The sequence below is a fragment of the Hemitrygon akajei genome, chromosome 8 (assembly GCF_048418815.1).
Source record: "Hemitrygon akajei chromosome 8, sHemAka1.3, whole genome shotgun sequence".
NCBI lineage: Eukaryota > Metazoa > Chordata > Chondrichthyes > Myliobatiformes > Dasyatidae > Hemitrygon > Hemitrygon akajei.
In genome coordinates this window covers 65,918,366-65,934,864 of record NC_133131.1, presented here as the reverse complement: position 1 = coordinate 65,934,864, position 16,499 = coordinate 65,918,366, and the positions used below count along the sequence as shown (strand labels likewise).

Genomic DNA, 16,499 nt, shown 5'->3' with positions numbered 1-16,499 from the left:
CATGTCTAGGATGTCACGGAATGAACCCACGACCACTCCTCTGACACTGCTGGCTGAGGGGTAATAACGGTTCTTGAAAGTGGTAATGAGGGTTCTATGGTCCAGGACTTTCTTCCTGTTCTCAGCAGCGACAAGAAAGCGTGGTCTGGGTGGTGAGTCCTTTGATGCTGCTTTCCTAGAACAGCGCCCGTGTTGATATGCTCAATGGTGGCGAATCCTTAACCATGATGTACTAGGCTGCATCCACAAGCTTTGGTAGGATTTTCCGTTCAAGGGTACTAATGTTTCTATACCAGGCAGTGGTGCAACTACACACCTATAGATGTTTCTGGAAGTTTTAGATGGCATGCCGAATCTTCGGAAACTTCTAAGGAAGTAGAGGCGCTGCGCTGCTTTCAGTGTTATGTTGTTTACACGTCTGGACCGTGGTCAGACCCTGTCAAATGGTAATACCGAGGAATTTAAAGATAGTGACCTTTTGCACCTTTGATACTCGGATGAAGGTAGGTTCTTAGACCTCCTTAGTTTCTCCTGGCTGAAGTAAATAATCATCTGCCAGTTCCTGCCGACATTGAGTAAGGTTTAGCACCACTCAGCCAGATTTTGAATCTCCCTCCAATCTGCTGATTCATCGCCATTTTTGATCCAGATAATGATAGTGTGTCCTCAGCAATCTTAAATATGACGGGCTATGGACAACTTCGCTTAGAAAGGACGACACATGTAGATAACTAAACATTATTTCATTTCCTTTCTTCCGAAGTACAAATATAAATCCAATAACTTTAGTGGGTCGGCCCCGTACTTTGATTATGACACCACTTTGACCTGCACTTTGAGACTATTTGGGACCAGCCCAAATTGAGTTTGTTTTCAGTCTCAAGTCTGAACATTTTATATCAGTGACTGTGAGAAACGAAATGAGCTATAATTTCGAAGAGAATCAAAAGATATTTATAAGTCGGTGTTAACTCTTTGCACCCCCGCCCTAATAAAACATTAACCAAGTTGGCGAAGAAGTGTGTCCTGGATCAGTGCCGCATCAGCACGGTGCCGTTTAATAAAAGGAGTCAGCGGCAGACGACTCACAGACACAGCAGCTGGGTGAACGGCACCTCTCCTCTGCCAGTGCCTGGATCAGAGAGCGGAGATCCTCTGCTCTTTCTGAGGAAATGCGGCTCTTTCTGCCCCTTGCATTCCGCGGTCACAGGGGTCGATCATAGCCCGTTTATACTCTGTTTGCTGATCTATCGAGAAGTTTCAGCTCTAAATTCACCAAATAGTGTCAGGTGAAGTCGTGCGAGCAGCAATATGTCTAGGGTAAAACTGCTGTTAACAGAGGCGACACAACTTTCTGAGGGAAGGGACGGACGGAAATTCAGCAAACAGAAGAGCGCTTACAACTTGAATGGCCTGCAGAAGGTTAAATGCGTAGCCACCGGCTTGCCGTAACTCGGATTCGAACTGAGGTTGCTGCGGCCACAACGCAGAGTACTGACCATTATACGATCATGACTACACACATCAGCTGTGCGGAATCTGCTGTCTAAACCTTTGATATCGGTGTGACTCAGTCAATGGTTGTTACTGCCTTGGCAGCGTTTCCGCAGAGACACAAGCATGCAGTACTGGACATACTCAGCAGATGAGTTATTGCTGGGACAGGATAAACCGAGCAACGCACACGAAACGCTGCAGGAACTCTGCAGGTCAGTCTGCATCTATGGAAAAGAGTAAACAGTTGACGTTTTGGGACAGGACCCTTTATCGGTCCCGAAACGTCCACACTTTCCTCTTTTCCATAGATGCTGCCTAGCCTGCTGGGTTTTTCCAGCATTTTATGTGATTTCCTGGTCATCTTGCATTAGAGGTTAAGGGTTAGGCTGTGCAAATACCTTGTACTCGATACTCAACTCAATTTGCTAAGATATAAATTCTCAGATAATAAAAGAAGAGCTGGTCCCTGGTGGACGGGTGAAAGTAAAAGAGCTGTGAACGGGAGGAAAGTTCGGCAGTGTTACTCCTGTTCTTCTTTCATACAATATAAAACAGTTCATGCTATAGTTAGAAAAGTAGTGAGAGGGGCACGCAACATACCGTGAATGCACTGAGAAAGAGAGTCAGCTATGGGAAGTTTGTGGTGATAGAGAAAATAGTGGGCGCTTGATACTTGATACATAATCGGTTTTGTGTGGCGTCGAGTTTACAGCTATTGATTCTGAAAAAGCTGAACTATTAGCAAAAACATATGTCGGTGTACGTCCTAAGTTTCCTAAAATCTCTAATTCTCTCATTCACAACATGCACGTCCCAGTTACACACTTCCTGTATTCTCAAATAGCAGCGTAAGATCTGTAGCAGAAGGTATTATTTAATTGATACTAAATTGATACTCTGTACTTCAACCATCATTCAAGCACACAAATCATTTTTCTGCCAAGAAGATTTCACCACCGTCCCATTCATACAAATAAAAGAGATGGATGAGCCGGCGCAGGAAATCAAAATCGAAATACTCTACCGCGTTTGGTGTTCAGCAGTTCTGGTGCTGCGGGTCATTATTCCTGGAAGTGTTTTGAATCCTAACATAGATCAGTGGATAGATGTATAGAAAGGACACAATATGTTCGAATATTTGTTACTGTGTGGTCACCGTGCATTAAACGTGTTGAATGTTGCTTACCTGTGCATGACATGTAACTTACAGCATTTCTCTGTTTTAAAATATTATAACAACACAGTTCCTCAATTTGGTCTGATGGTAGGTTACTATTTAAGAGCAAGATATTTTCTGAAATGGTTTCTAAAGTGTGAATGGTTTGTAGCTTTGAAATGTTGTATGAGGTGTGGCCATATGCGAGAGATTGTATCCCAATATGTTTCATCAATCGCTATTGGGAGGAAGTCTGAACTAATCGTACCTTCAGAGGAAAGGATGATCAGTTTAAATAAGTTGCAACTCTGAAGTGATTTTCCAGGAGCTACTATCTTTTAGGAAGTTGATTCTTTTTTTTAAAGAAGTTGTGTGACTGCATATGGAGCCATTACCCAGCAGTCCTTTTTATCATTATTCCTTTGTTCCTTGAAGACGTGGTAGCGCTCTTCAGTCTGAGATTTGACTGTTTATTTAAAGTTTTGTTGTTATATAGGAAGATTCTGAAGGAAGACAAGTCCTCTGCATTTTAGGTTTGTTATTTCATCTGCTTCCATGGAATTGGTTTTAGAGAGACACCCAGTTTCCAGAGTGGCCAGGTGGAATCCAGGCTAAAATAATGGAAATCTGTGACTCTTTATTCCGGCTATAATAATCCCAAATTTGAGAGGGAAAAGGTATTTGTGAAAATTGCTCATTGGTGGATAGTTATATTGGAAAGCTGGAAATCATATTTTGGAAGACTGGAAAATTTGGGGAGCAATCCAAAAGGTTGTTGCTTTTGATAACAAGTCTGTTTTATATCTAAATACCCAATAATTAATCAGGAGAGAGACAGTGTGTGTCTCCCTACCAGCAGACTGGCAAACTGGTGGATGTCGGTGGCAGATGCGATGACGCTGATATGTGGTGGGAGGTCCTATAACACGTTCCTGTAGATGGCGAATGGAGATGCAAACGGGACCACCGTGACAGATTGCTCAATATGTAATAATGCCACAGAAGGGCTACCATTATTACCGATCTCCTCCAATGACAAAGAAGAATTCTGAGGGGGAAACATTTTCAGATTCTAGAGCTTTGGCATTCTGTTTTGGGGAAGCTAGGACGAAGCAGGCTACTCCAACGAACTCGCCTCATATAATTCAAAGTTTTCAAGGGTGCATTTAATATCAAAGAAATATATACAATATACATCCTGAAATGCTTTTTCTTCGCAGCCATTCTTGAAAGCAGAGGAGTGCCCCCAAAGAATGGACAACAATTAAATGTTAAATCCCAAAGTGTTCCCCCCCCCCTCAATTTCCCTCCCTCCCGTGCGTAAGCGGCAGCAAGCAACAATACCCATAAACCCACAGGCAAAAAAAGCATCGGCACCCGCCACCTGGCACTCCAGCGTGAGCAAAGCAACGGGAAAATTACAGCATTGTGCTACCCCAAAGACTATATGTTTGCCCGTCTTCCTCTCTCCCTGATAACAAAGAATGAAATGTCTCCTTTTGACAGCGAGAGGGGAGACATAAAAAAAACAACTCGCAGGTTTACCATGCTAAAAGTCCGTTGTGTCGCTTTTTCCGAACTCTATGCTCAAAGATCTCGGGTCTGCGGGCACACAGCCTTAGATCTTCCATCTCCCACGACACATCAATCTACTGCCCGGACACCGACCTCCAATCCACCCGTTTCCAGAGCCACGAAAGCTCGGTCCTCCAAAAGCGAATGGAGTTCTTTGGCCGGGCCCTTGGTGTGCCGAACAACTCCCAGTTGTTAATCCCCGAGAGAGTGTTTCATTCTCGCAAAGAACCGAAGTCAGTGTGTAACTCCAGAACAGGGTCTTCAAAAGAACCCTGAAAAGAAAAAATAGAGATATTAGAGATGGAAATGGAGCTGCTTCCGAAAGTGCAAGCAAAGGAGTCGCCTTTAACCTTCCAAAGCTCCGCCAAATGCCTTAAAGAACCTTAGCCAGTCACCCCACCCCCTCCGGTGGTGTAAGTGTTTTAAATGTTGGTATTTCACGACGTACAATCTGTTTAATTCAAAGTTCACGACAATGAAAGTGATTCCCCAGCCGAAAGGGAAGAGAATAATGGTGCAGACGGCACAGGAGGTCCAACCAGTCAATGGGACACATCGGATGTGAACAGGTTCTGTACCCTGGGAAGCCTGTGTCTCCGCCGAATGGAGCTATGAAGACCCATAACACCTCACCAGACGAGTTCTCCAGTCTGTTCTGACTGAGCACTGCCGTGACATTTTCCCTGCCTCGTAACGCCACCCCTCTTCCTTTACTCCCTCCCGCTCGGTCTCGTCTAAAACAATGGAAACCCGGAAGGTTAAGCTGCCATTCCTGCCCCGTTAGTGTATCAGTTAGGGCGACGCTATTCAGCTGCGGGTGTTTCGATTTTTTTGAGTTCAATTCCAGCGAGGTTTGGCGTTGGAATACGTGTATTTTCCCGGTTTCCTCCAATCCAAAGACGTACCTGGTAGGCTGATAGGTGATTATAAATGAAAGATGCTGTAAAATTTCAGTGCAAATGTTATGGTTTCTCTGCAGCAGCAATGCTTGGGTTATGACTAGAGATAACGCAGTCTGGAATGCTGTTGTTCATTCTTGTGAGTCTGGAAGAGAGATTTTCGCGGTATTTTGTCTGGGAGAGATGAGGAGAGAAGACACGAATGCAGAGAGTTGGTAGATCGCCGGACGGCGTGGATTTGGAACGAGGATCCGAAAGGCAGCGATGGTCGCAGAAGGTCGATGGTGGACGATCAAGGTTGTTGCTTTTGGTAACAAGTCTGTTTTATGTCTAAGTACCCAACAATTAACAAGTAGAGAGAAATGTGTCTGTTTCCCTACATGACAGAATAGCAAATTGGTGAATTCCGGCGGCAGTTGTGATGACGCTGATATGTGGTAGGAGGTCCTATAACACGTTCCTGTAAATGGCGAATGGAGATGCAAACGGGACCACAGTGACAGATTGCTCAATATGTAACCATGCCACAGAAGGGCTACCATTATTACAGATCTCCTTCACACACAGGGAAAAGTTCTGAGGGGAAAATTTGTACAGCTTCTGGGGTTTTGGCATTCTGTTTTGGGGGAAGCTAGGACGAAGCAGTCTATTTTAACCGACCTCGCCCCATAGGTTTCAAAGTTTTCAAGGGTACATTTAATGTCAGACAGATGTATGCAATACAGTATACATCCAGAAATGCGTTTTCTTCGCAGCCGTTCACGAAAGTAGAGGAGTACCCCCAAAGAGTGAACGACAGTTAAATGTTAGAACCCCAAAGAGAGCCCTCCCTCGCGTAAGCGGCAGCACGCAACAGTACCCTTTCCCCGCCGGCAAAAAAGCATCGGCACCCACCACCCAGCACGATAGCGTGAGCAAAGCAACGGCAAAATCTCAGTCTTGTACTACCCCAAAGACTCCTTGTTTACCCAGCATCCGATACACCACAGGGTCACTCTCCCTAATAACGGAAAATGAGATGTCTCCTTTTGATAGCGAAAGTGCAGACATAACAAACAACTCGCTGGTTGATGATGTTAGAAGTCCGTTGCGTCGCTTTTTCCGAGCTCTATGCCCAAAGATCTCGGGTCTCCGGGCACACAGCCTTAGATCTTCCTTCTCCCACGACACACCAATATCCTGCTCAGACACCGATCTCCGTTCCACCCGTCTCCAGAGCCACGAAAACTCGGTCCTCCGAAAGCGAGCGGAATTCTTTGGCGGGGCCCTTGGCGTACCGAACAACAGCCAGTTGTGAATCCCCTAGTGCAGAGTAACTCCAGATCAGGGTCTTCAAAAAAACCCTGAAAGGGATAAATAGAGATATTAAAGATGGAAATGGAATTGCTTCTGAAGATGCAAGCAAAGGAGTCGCCATTAACCCTCCTAAGCTCCGCCAAATGCCTTAAAGAACCTCAGCCTGTGACCCACACACCCTCCGGTGGTGTAACTCTTTTAAATGCTGGTCTTTCGCTACATACAATCTTTTTAATTCAAAGGTCTCGACGATGAAAATGATTTCCCAGCCGACAGGAAAGAGAAAGAATGGTGCAGACGGCACGAGGTATCCAACCAGTCAATGGGACACAGCGGATGTGAGCAGGATCTGTATCCTGGGAAGCCTGGGTCTCCGCTGAATTGTGCTATGAAGGTGGGTATTCCCTGGACCCTGAATGGAACTTACAATTTTTCAATCTCCTCCCCACCTAGGGCTCCCAAACCTCGTCACGTCCCCGCCTGAGGATTCCTGTTCTCAGTCTTTTGTGGTTCCCAGGTCCCTCAGGATTCCCCGTTCTCAGTCTGTTGGGGTCCCATGCCTCTCTCTCAAGTTCCCCAGGTCTCTCGAGTTTTCATGTCTTGTGGGCCATCAGTTTCTAACTACAGGGAGAGTGGTCCTGTAGAGACTTCTTCAGTTCTGTGCAGGTCGTCAGAGCAGTGGGCTCTGAAGTTTTTAGAGAACCTGAATTAGTTAATTGTTAACAACAGTTATTAATGGTTTAAGATCTCCTTGTCTTTTCTTGAGTGACTTCCTCTTTGTAATGCGGTTTCCAGGTGATTTCTGTTGAAGTCTGTTAAGCTTATATTGATAGGCTCAGAGATTCTGGTTTAGTTTCATTCTTGAAGCAGATGTCCGATTAGCTCCAAACGGAGGGTCCTCATTTTGATAATGACTCGTCTCACAGTGTCACGTGATCGAACTACCAGTGCATGAGCTTCTTGTTACTACATGGAAGTCTTTGGCTCCGATATTGGCAGGCACGCCATGACACTTATCCACAGAATCACTGATGGACAGCTTGGACAAGTCCCTCATTCGGTATTTCCAGTGGACACAGGTCTGTGGCGCCCCAGGGGCTGCGCCTAGAGTGGGGGGAGGGTCCTGTCACAGCCACGGATTAAGTAGCGCAGCCGATACGGCAATTGCGCTCGTAAATCTGCACGTGCCATCTCATTATTATTTCATTGAGATAGTATTTAACTCCATTTATTCCATCGTATTATTTGTCAAACTTGGACACAGCAACGCTTTGATGCCTGCATTCCGCCTTGGCTGAGAAATTGGACTGTCGAGTCAACTGGCTCTGAAGACTCGCGGTATTCGTTTTATTCTCAGTTGTTCAGCCGCAGTGTAGGATTCCATTTCCATTTGAGTTTTAGTTAACGGACCTGTCTGGCCTGTCGTTTATTGTTTTATTTTCCCTTTAACACGGTTCGCATTAAAGTCTGTGAACTATCGACCTGCTTCAGTGTCTCTCACTCCGCACTTGGACCATATCCGCACCTGGTGACAAATCCACACTTGCTGGATCCTTTCTGATACCATCACAACTTGCAACCCTGAAATTTGGAATCTCAACCAACGGAACAGATCTATCTTTTTCCATAATTACTTCGACTCTAATGGCTTTGGAATCAGCAGATGCAAATACTCCCGTACTCAAACTTCTGTCTCATTCCTTAATAGCAGATCAAGTATTGTACACTCTCTCCTGGGACATCTACGTACTGATTAAGACAACTTTCCTGAGTACATTTGACAAACCATTTAGTCATTTTATAGTATGGTAGATCCGGTCAATAGTGTAAAGTTAACATCACATACTACGACAACCCTTTAGATTCTTGCAGATTTGTTTCTCTAAATGCCTCGGACTGCTGGGTGGTCTATAATGCAGCCCCTTTCACGTGGTCATAACTTTCTTTTTTTATCAGTTCCACCCACAACGCCTCACCAGACGAGTTCTCCAGTCTGTTCTGACTGAACACTGCCGAAACATTTTCCCTGCTTCGTAACGCCACCGCTCTTCCTTTAATTCCTCCCGCTCGGTCGCGCCTAAAGCAACGGAAACCCGGAAGGTTAAGCTACCATTCCTGACTCGGTACTGTATCAGTTAGGTCGTCGCAATTCAGTTTGGGGTGCTCCGAATTTTTAGGTTCAATTTCGGCGTGGTTTGGCGTGCAATTCTTGAATTTTCTCCAGTTTCATTCCCATCAAAAGACGTACCAGCTTGGCTGATAGGTGATTATAAGTGTAACATGATGTAAGGGTTCACCGATAATGCTATGGTTCCTCTGTAGTAGCCATGTTTAGGTTATGACTAGAGAGAACGGGGTTAGGAATGCTGTTGTTCTTTCTTGTGAGTCTGGAAGAGAGATTTTCGCGGTCCTTTCCCTGTGGGAGATGAGGAGAGAAAACGTAAATGGAGAGAGCTGGTAGACCGTCAGACGGAGTGGACTTGGATAGAGGATCCGAAGGGCAGCGACGATCGCACGATGTCGATGGTGGAAGATCGGCTTATCAGTGAGCTCCAACATTGCGAAATAGACTGTTTCATACGATTGGTCCTTTTTTCTACATTTTCGTTTTCTTTACCAACCCTATATTCAAAATAAGAATTATAAAGCTTCATCGTTTAATCACATATTGTGTACTGTTTGTTATTTCGGGGTACTGATTTGTAACAGGTGACACATTGCGCAGCATCCACCCAAACGAGATTTCTTAAGTTTGTCCGGGCCGGGAGCTATCACACCCTCTATTAACCCGCTAGTCGAAGACAGAGTTACAAAAACTTGTATCATGATTAGGTTACGATTAATAGGGGCTGTTGTGGCGGCTCGGCTCGAAGGACTGTAAGGGCTTTCTCCGCACTGAATCTCTAAACAAATAGATACCAACAGTGATAAACATGAGGATGTTCGTTATCGACTACATCTAGGGATTCAGTACTATCATACCATCAGAACTAATTAATAAGTATCGAGACTTTGGCCTCAATAACTTCTTAGGCAAGTGGATCCTCGATTTCTTCCCACCTAGACCCCAGTCGGTTCCGCTTGACAACAACATCCCCTGCACAATCTCCATCAGAAAAGATGCATCACGGGGCTGAACGTGGAGACTTGCTGTTCCCTGTCCTTTGCGGCATTTGGCCTGGTCTTATTGTGGAGGCGAATTGGCCAATAACGCCTCTCTCACCTTAACCCATTACTGCCGTCAATTCGAAACTAGCAGGTCCGCTGATACAACCCCCACCTCCGCTTGTTGTTCCAGGAAAACCGGAAGGCGATACTCAAAGTGGCATTTGTAAGGAGAGATCCCAATAAACAAACGCTGAAGTGTGTTCTGCGCAAGCTCTGCACAGTTCACGTTGTCATTTCAGGTGGTAAGGTATCCCAGCCCAGTCATGTGAGTGTTCTCCCAAGGTCCTGTTTCATCCTCGCCGCTTGCGTATTGGTTTGCGGATGCAACACGGAAGACAGACTCTCAGGGGCCACACTGAGTTCAGAAAAACAGACCCTCCAAAGCATACGAGTAAACTAGTGGCTTCAATCGGAGACAACGTCCTGGGGGAAACTATGAATCCTGAAGACGTGCTGTTACGTGAGCTTCACGGTCTCTAAAGCTGATTGTAGCTTGGAAAGTAGTACAAAGCGGCAGGACTTGAAGTATCGGTCTATGACCATCATTATTACTGCATTTCCCCGAGATACCAGAGGACCAGAGAAAATTATCCATAGAACTCTGGGACCAAAGGCGATTATGAAACAGGAGGGGCTGAGACAGACGTTAGAGTGTGCTCGGGGAGCTTTATTTCATGCGCACATGTCACACGCTAAGACATATTCCCGGACATCTGTAGAATGCCTGGCCACCGGTAATGTCTCCTGACGATCTCTACGGTTCGAGCCACCCCTGGATTCCCAAGCAGGTTCGAAGCGTGTTCCTAGTTGAACAACAGCGAATGAACAAGTTCGGAAAACAAAGGTACAACCTGGAGGGACCGAGGCTTCCCCATTTTGCTCTTCGGCTCTGTATTTTACATCGGATGGCCACCATTGTCGAGACTGGAATTGTAGTTGAAGGATTCTCATCACCGTTATGTGCTTGAGTTGGAAAGACAGGGCCGCTGCTTTTTCGCTTGTTTTCTACTGGGCGATAAGTGGACTCGAAAGTAAACATCAGGAGATAGTTTGTTAGGTAACTCGGAAGATGCTTAGTTGCCTTTTGGGGGCATTTCTTTTTGCATTTGTTAGACCAACCCATGACTAAACGACGTCAGTAGTCGCCTTGGCTGGTTGTTGGAAAACAGCCTGTGCTGATCCAGAATTTACCTATCTCAGCCACATCCTCTCGAAGCTGTTCCATTGCTTTACCGTCCGCTGTGTAAAATGCCCCTGAGATTCTTATTTAGCGCTCAGTTCTAGCGTTAACACGTGTGCCCTTTAATATTTGCTTTTCCAATCCAATAGCATGCAGTCCCCACTCTCTGTGTCCCTTATAACTTAATATGCCTTCATTTGAAAATGTTGAACCTTCCCTGTTCTGTGGACCGCCAAAATTTTTTGTCTTCGTTCTTTAGTTTTTGTCCTTCCGCGGTAACTGCTCCCATTCACTCAATAAACTTTGAACATTTGTTTACCGATTATTTCAATGGCCAGAGTCCTGATACAGGTAATGTCCTTTCCATTGTCTGTACAAGCCCGCTGCGTTCGTACAGTTGCTTGTTATTTTTCCGCAATGGTCATCCCGATCCTTCCCTATCAGACACATATCACTACACCTTCATAAACGTCTTTTGTTACCCTGCCAGTTCTGCGGACGGGTCTCGTACGTGAAACGTAGACTCTGTTTCTCCAGCCGAGGCTACGGGTGATCTGCTGATTATTTCAGGTAATTTACACTTGTGTCTCCGCGGAAACGTCGCAAAGGCAGATGCAGTTATTGATGGAGTCGCTCCGGTATCAGAGGATTTGACAGCAGACACCGCACAGCTGGTGTTTGGCCGTGATCGTATAGTGGTTAGTACTCTGCGTTGTGGCCGCAGCAACCTCGGTTCGAATCCGAGTCACGGCAGGCGAGTGGTTACAGATTTTGCTTTCATCAGCGCCTGCAAGTTAACCGTTCTCCTGCTGATATTCCGTCCGCCAATCCCCAGGGAGTTGAGTCATCTCTGTCACCAGGAGCTTTCCCCTGGGCACATTATTACTGGAACTAATACACACGGAACCAGTCGGTACATTTGGAATTGAACGTTTGCGATAGATCAGCAAGCTCTGAATTTAAACGGGCTATGATGATCCCCGAGATCGCGTAATGCAAGAGGTAGTAAAGCCACATTGTCTCAGCCGCAGCAGAGAATCTCGACTCTCTGACCCAGGCACTGCCGGAGGAGAGAGGCCTTTCACCGCAGCCCTTGTGCTTATGAGTCGCCTGTCGCTGATTTAATTTATTGAAAGGGACAGTGCGATGCTGTGCTGATTCATCACCCGCTTCTTCGTAATCACACTTGGTTAATGTTACATGGGTGATGAGTTAACACTGACTGATAAAGCCTTTTTCATTGTACTCCAAATTATAACTCATTCAGTTCCTCGCCTTCGCTGATATGAAGTGCTCAGACTTGCGGATTGGTCAGGGCTCAGCTAGCCTCAGTGTGAATGTCAAAGGGTTGTGCAAGGTCGAAGACACAGGTTGAACCAGAGAAAGAATTGCAGTTATAATTGTAGTTTGGAGGAAAGGAAATAAAATGGCATCTATTTATATATCCAATAGTATATAGTATTATGAGAGGCATAGCTGTATTTAGCCACGAAAACTCAATCCTGCAAAAGCGAGCGGAGTGCTTTGGCCGGGCCCTTGGAGTGCCGAAAAATGGGCAGTTGTGAATCACCGAGAGCGGGTTTCATTCCGGCAAAGAATCGTAGTCAGCACGTAATTCCAGATCAGGGTCTTCAAAGAATCCTGAAAGGGAAAATAGAGATAATAACAATGGAAATGGAGCTGCAACCGAAGATGCAAGCAAGGGAGTTGCCATTAGCCCTCCTAAGCTACGCCTAATGCCTCAAAGAAACTCAGCTAGTGACTGCCACCACCCTCCGGTGGTGTAAGTGTTTTAAATGCTGGTATTTCCCTTACATACAATATGCTTTTATTCAAAGTTCTCGACAATGAAAGTGATTCCCAAGCCGACAGGGAAGAGAAAGAAATGGTGCAGACGGCATGAGAGGCGCTGGTTGGACTCTGACTGGTTGTCAATGGGTCACAGAGGATGTGAGCACAATCTGTGTCCTGGAAGTCTTTGTCTCCACCGAATGGAGCTATGAAGACCCATAACGCCTCAGTAGATGAGTTCTCCAGTCTGTTCTGACTGAACACTGCCGTGAATATTTCCCTGCCTCGTAACCCCACCTCTCTTCCTTTAATTCCTCCCGCTCGGTCGCGTCTAAAACAGCGGAAAACTGGAATGTTAAGCTGCTATTCCTGACCGGTAGTATATCAGTTAGGGTGACGCAATTCAGCTTGGGGTGTTCGAATTTTTAGGTTCAATTTCGGCGAGGTTCGGCGTGGAATTCATGAATTTTCTCAGGTTTCATTCCAATCCAAAGACCTAACGGCTTGGCTGATAGGTGATTATAAATGTAACATTCTGTAAGGTTTCACCGAATAATTTATGGCTACTCTGTAGCAGCAATGCTTGGGTTATGAATAGAGATAACGGGGTTTGGAATGCTGTTGTTCATTCTTGTGAGTCTGGAAGAGAGGTTTTCGCGGTATTTTGCCTGGGAAAGATGAGGAGAGTAGACGCGAGCTGAGAGAATGGGTAGACCGTCGGACGGAGTGGCCTTGGAGCGACGGTCTGAAGGGCAGTGACGATCGCACGATGTCGATGGTGGACGATCGGCTTATCAGTGAGCTCCAACATTGTGCAATAGACTGTTTCATAGGATTGGGTCTTTTTTTCTGTGTTCTCGTTGTCTTTACTAACCATATAGTCAAAGTAAATAGTATAAAGCTCAATGGCTTAATTGCATATCGTGTACTGTTTTTATTTCGGGGTACTGATTTGCAACAGGTGACACATTGCGCAGCATCCACCCAAACGAGATTTCTTAAGTTTGTCCGGGCCGGGAGCTATCACACCCTCTATTAACCCACTAGTCGAAGACAGAGTTACCAAAACTTGTATCATGATTAGGTTGCGATTAATAGGGGCTGTTGTGGCGGCTCGGCTCGAAGGACTGTAAGGGCTTTCTCCGCACTGAATCGCTAAACAAATAGATACCAACAGTGATAAACATAGGGTGTTCGTTATCGACTACACCTTAGGATTCAATGGTATCATTCCATCAGAGCTAATCAATACGTTTTATGACTTTGGCCTCAATAAATTCTTATGCAAGTGGATCCTCGATGTCTTTCCTTCACAGACCCCAGTCGGTTCCGATTGACAACAACATCCCCTGCACAATCTCCATTAGAAAAGATGCATCACGGGGCTGAACGGGGAGACTTGCTGTTCCCTGTCCTTTCCGGCAATTGTCCTGGTCTTATTGTGGAGGCGAATTGGCCAACAACGCCTCTCTCACCTTAACTCATTACTGCCGTCAATTCGAAACTAGCGGTTCCGCTGATAGAACCCCCACCTCCGCTTGTAGTTCCCGGCAAATCGGAGGACGATACGCAAAGTGGCATTTGTAAGAAGAGATCCCAATAAACAAACGCTGAAGTGTGTTCTGCACAAGCTCCGCACAGTTCACGTTGTCACTTCAGGTGGTAAGGTATCCCGAGCCCAGACGTATGAGTGATCTCCCAAGTCCCTGGTTCATCCGGTCCGTTTGCACATTGGTTTGCGGATGCAATCCGGACGACAGGCTGTCAGGTTCTCCAATGAGCTCAGAAAGACAGACCTTCCAAAACCTACGAGCAAACCGGTGGCCTCAATCGGAGTCAACGTCCTGAGGGAAAGTGAAACCTGAAGATGCACTGTTACGTGAGCTTCGTGGTCTCTGAAGCTGATGGTAGTGTGGAAAACAGTACAAAACGGCAGGTTTCGGTCTATGACCGTCATTATTACTGCATTTCCCCGAGATGCCAGAAGACCAGTGAAAATTATCCATAGTACTCTGGGACCAAAGTCGAGTGGGAAACAGGAGCGACTGAGGCAGACGTTCAGAGTGTGCTCGTGGTGCTTTATTTCGTGCGCTGACGTCACTCGCTAAGACATATTCCCGGACATCTGTAGAATGCCTGGCCACTGGTAACGTCTCCTGACCATCTATACGGTGCGAGTCACGCCTGGCCAGGTAGAAGAATGTCTCTAATTGAACACCACCGGACGAACAAGTTTGGAAACAAAGATACAACATGGGGGGACCGAGACTTCCCCACTTTGCTCTTAGGGTCTGCGCATGTATTTTACATCGGTTGGGCGCCACCATTCTGGAGCTGGGAATTATAGTAGAAGGGTTCTCATCGCCGTTAGGTGCAGAGACAGGGCGTCTGGTTTCTGATTATTTTAATCCTGTGTGGTAAGTGGACTCGGAAGCAAATACCAGTAGTTAGTTTGGCAGGTAACTGGGAAGATGCTTAATTAAATTGTGGGGATATTTCTTTTGCATTTGTTAGACCAACCCAAAACGTTGCCAGTAGTCCCATTGACTGGTTGTTGGATAACAGCCAGTGATGACCCAGAATTCATCTTCCTCCGCCATATCGTCTCGAAGCTGCTCCATAGCTTTACTACTCGCTGTGCAAAATCTGGTTAACCAGCACTCAGTTCTAGCATTAACACGTGTGCCCTCTAGTATTCGCTTTCCTAATCGGAAAACGTGCAGTTCCGACTCTGTGCCGGTTATAATTTAATATGCCTTCATTTGCAACTGTTCCGCCTTCCCTCTCCTTTGCACCGCCGACGGTTTTTTTTTGTCTTCATTCTTTAGCTTTTGTCTTTCTCCGCTATCTGCTCCCATTCACTCTATAAACATTTTTTTTTACAGATGATTTCAATGGCCACAGTCCTGGTACAGGAAATGTCCATTTCATTACCTGTACAAGCCAGCTGAGTTCGGCCAGCTGCTTGTTATTTTTCCGCAATGGTCATCCCGACTTTTCCCTGTCAGAGATCTCTCACGACACCTTTATGTATTTCTTCTGTCACCGTTTGATTCTGCGGACAGATCTCGTACATGAAACGTAGACGTTGGTTCTCCAGCTGTAGCTACGGGTGATCTGTTGATAATTTACAGTACTTTACACTTGTGACTCTGCGGAAACGCCGCAAAGGCAGTGCCAGTTATTGATCAAACACGTGGAAATCTGCAGATGCTGGAAATTGAAACAACAACACACACAAAATGCTGGCAGAACACAGCAGGCTACGCAGCATCTATAGGGAGAAGCGATGTCGACGCTTCGGGCCGAGACCCTTCCGAGTCCTGACGAAGGGTCTCGGCCCGAAAAGTCGACATCGCTTCTCCCTATAGATGCCGCCTAGCCTGTTGTGTTCTACCAGCATTTTGTGTGTGTTGTTGGCAGTTATTGATTGCGTCGCACCGGTATCAGAGGATTTGACAGCAGAAACTGCACAGCTGGTGTGTGGCCGTGATCGTATAGTGGTTAGTACTCTGCGTTGTGGCCGCAGCAACCTCGGTTCGAATCCGAGTCACGGCAGGAGAGTGCATACACATTTACCTTTCAGCAGCGCCTACAAATTAAACGCTCATCTTTTCCTGATTTTCCGGATTTTCATACATTTATGTTTCAGCACCGCCTGCAAAATTTCCGTCCGTTGCTTCCCTCAGGAAGTTGTGTCTTCTCTGTTACCTGTAGGTTTACCCTGGACACATGGTCGCTCGCATGACTACGCCAGAAACTTCTCGATAGATCAGCAAACTCAGTATATAAACGGGCTAAGATCGATCCCTCGGACGGCGGAATGGAAGGGGCTGGAAGAGCCGAATTGCCTCAGCAGCAGCACAGATTCTCCGCTCTCTGATCCAGGTCCTGGCAGAGGAGAGGAGCCGTTTCTCCCAGCCGTTATGTCTGTGAG

General features: G+C 46.1%; 2 non-coding genes across 2 annotated transcripts; both read left to right on the top strand.

The window, feature by feature from the left end:
- The first annotated feature begins 11,452 nt into the window (after positions 1 to 11,452).
- Positions 11,453 to 11,524, top strand: trnah-gug (transfer RNA histidin (anticodon GUG)). Its single transcript has one exon. It is a non-coding gene; the product is annotated as a tRNA-His (tRNA).
- Positions 11,525 to 16,048: 4,524 nt separating this feature from the next.
- trnah-gug (transfer RNA histidin (anticodon GUG)) lies at positions 16,049 to 16,120 on the top strand. The gene has a single exon. It is a non-coding gene; the product is annotated as a tRNA-His (tRNA).
- The last annotated feature ends 379 nt before the right edge of the window (positions 16,121 to 16,499 follow it).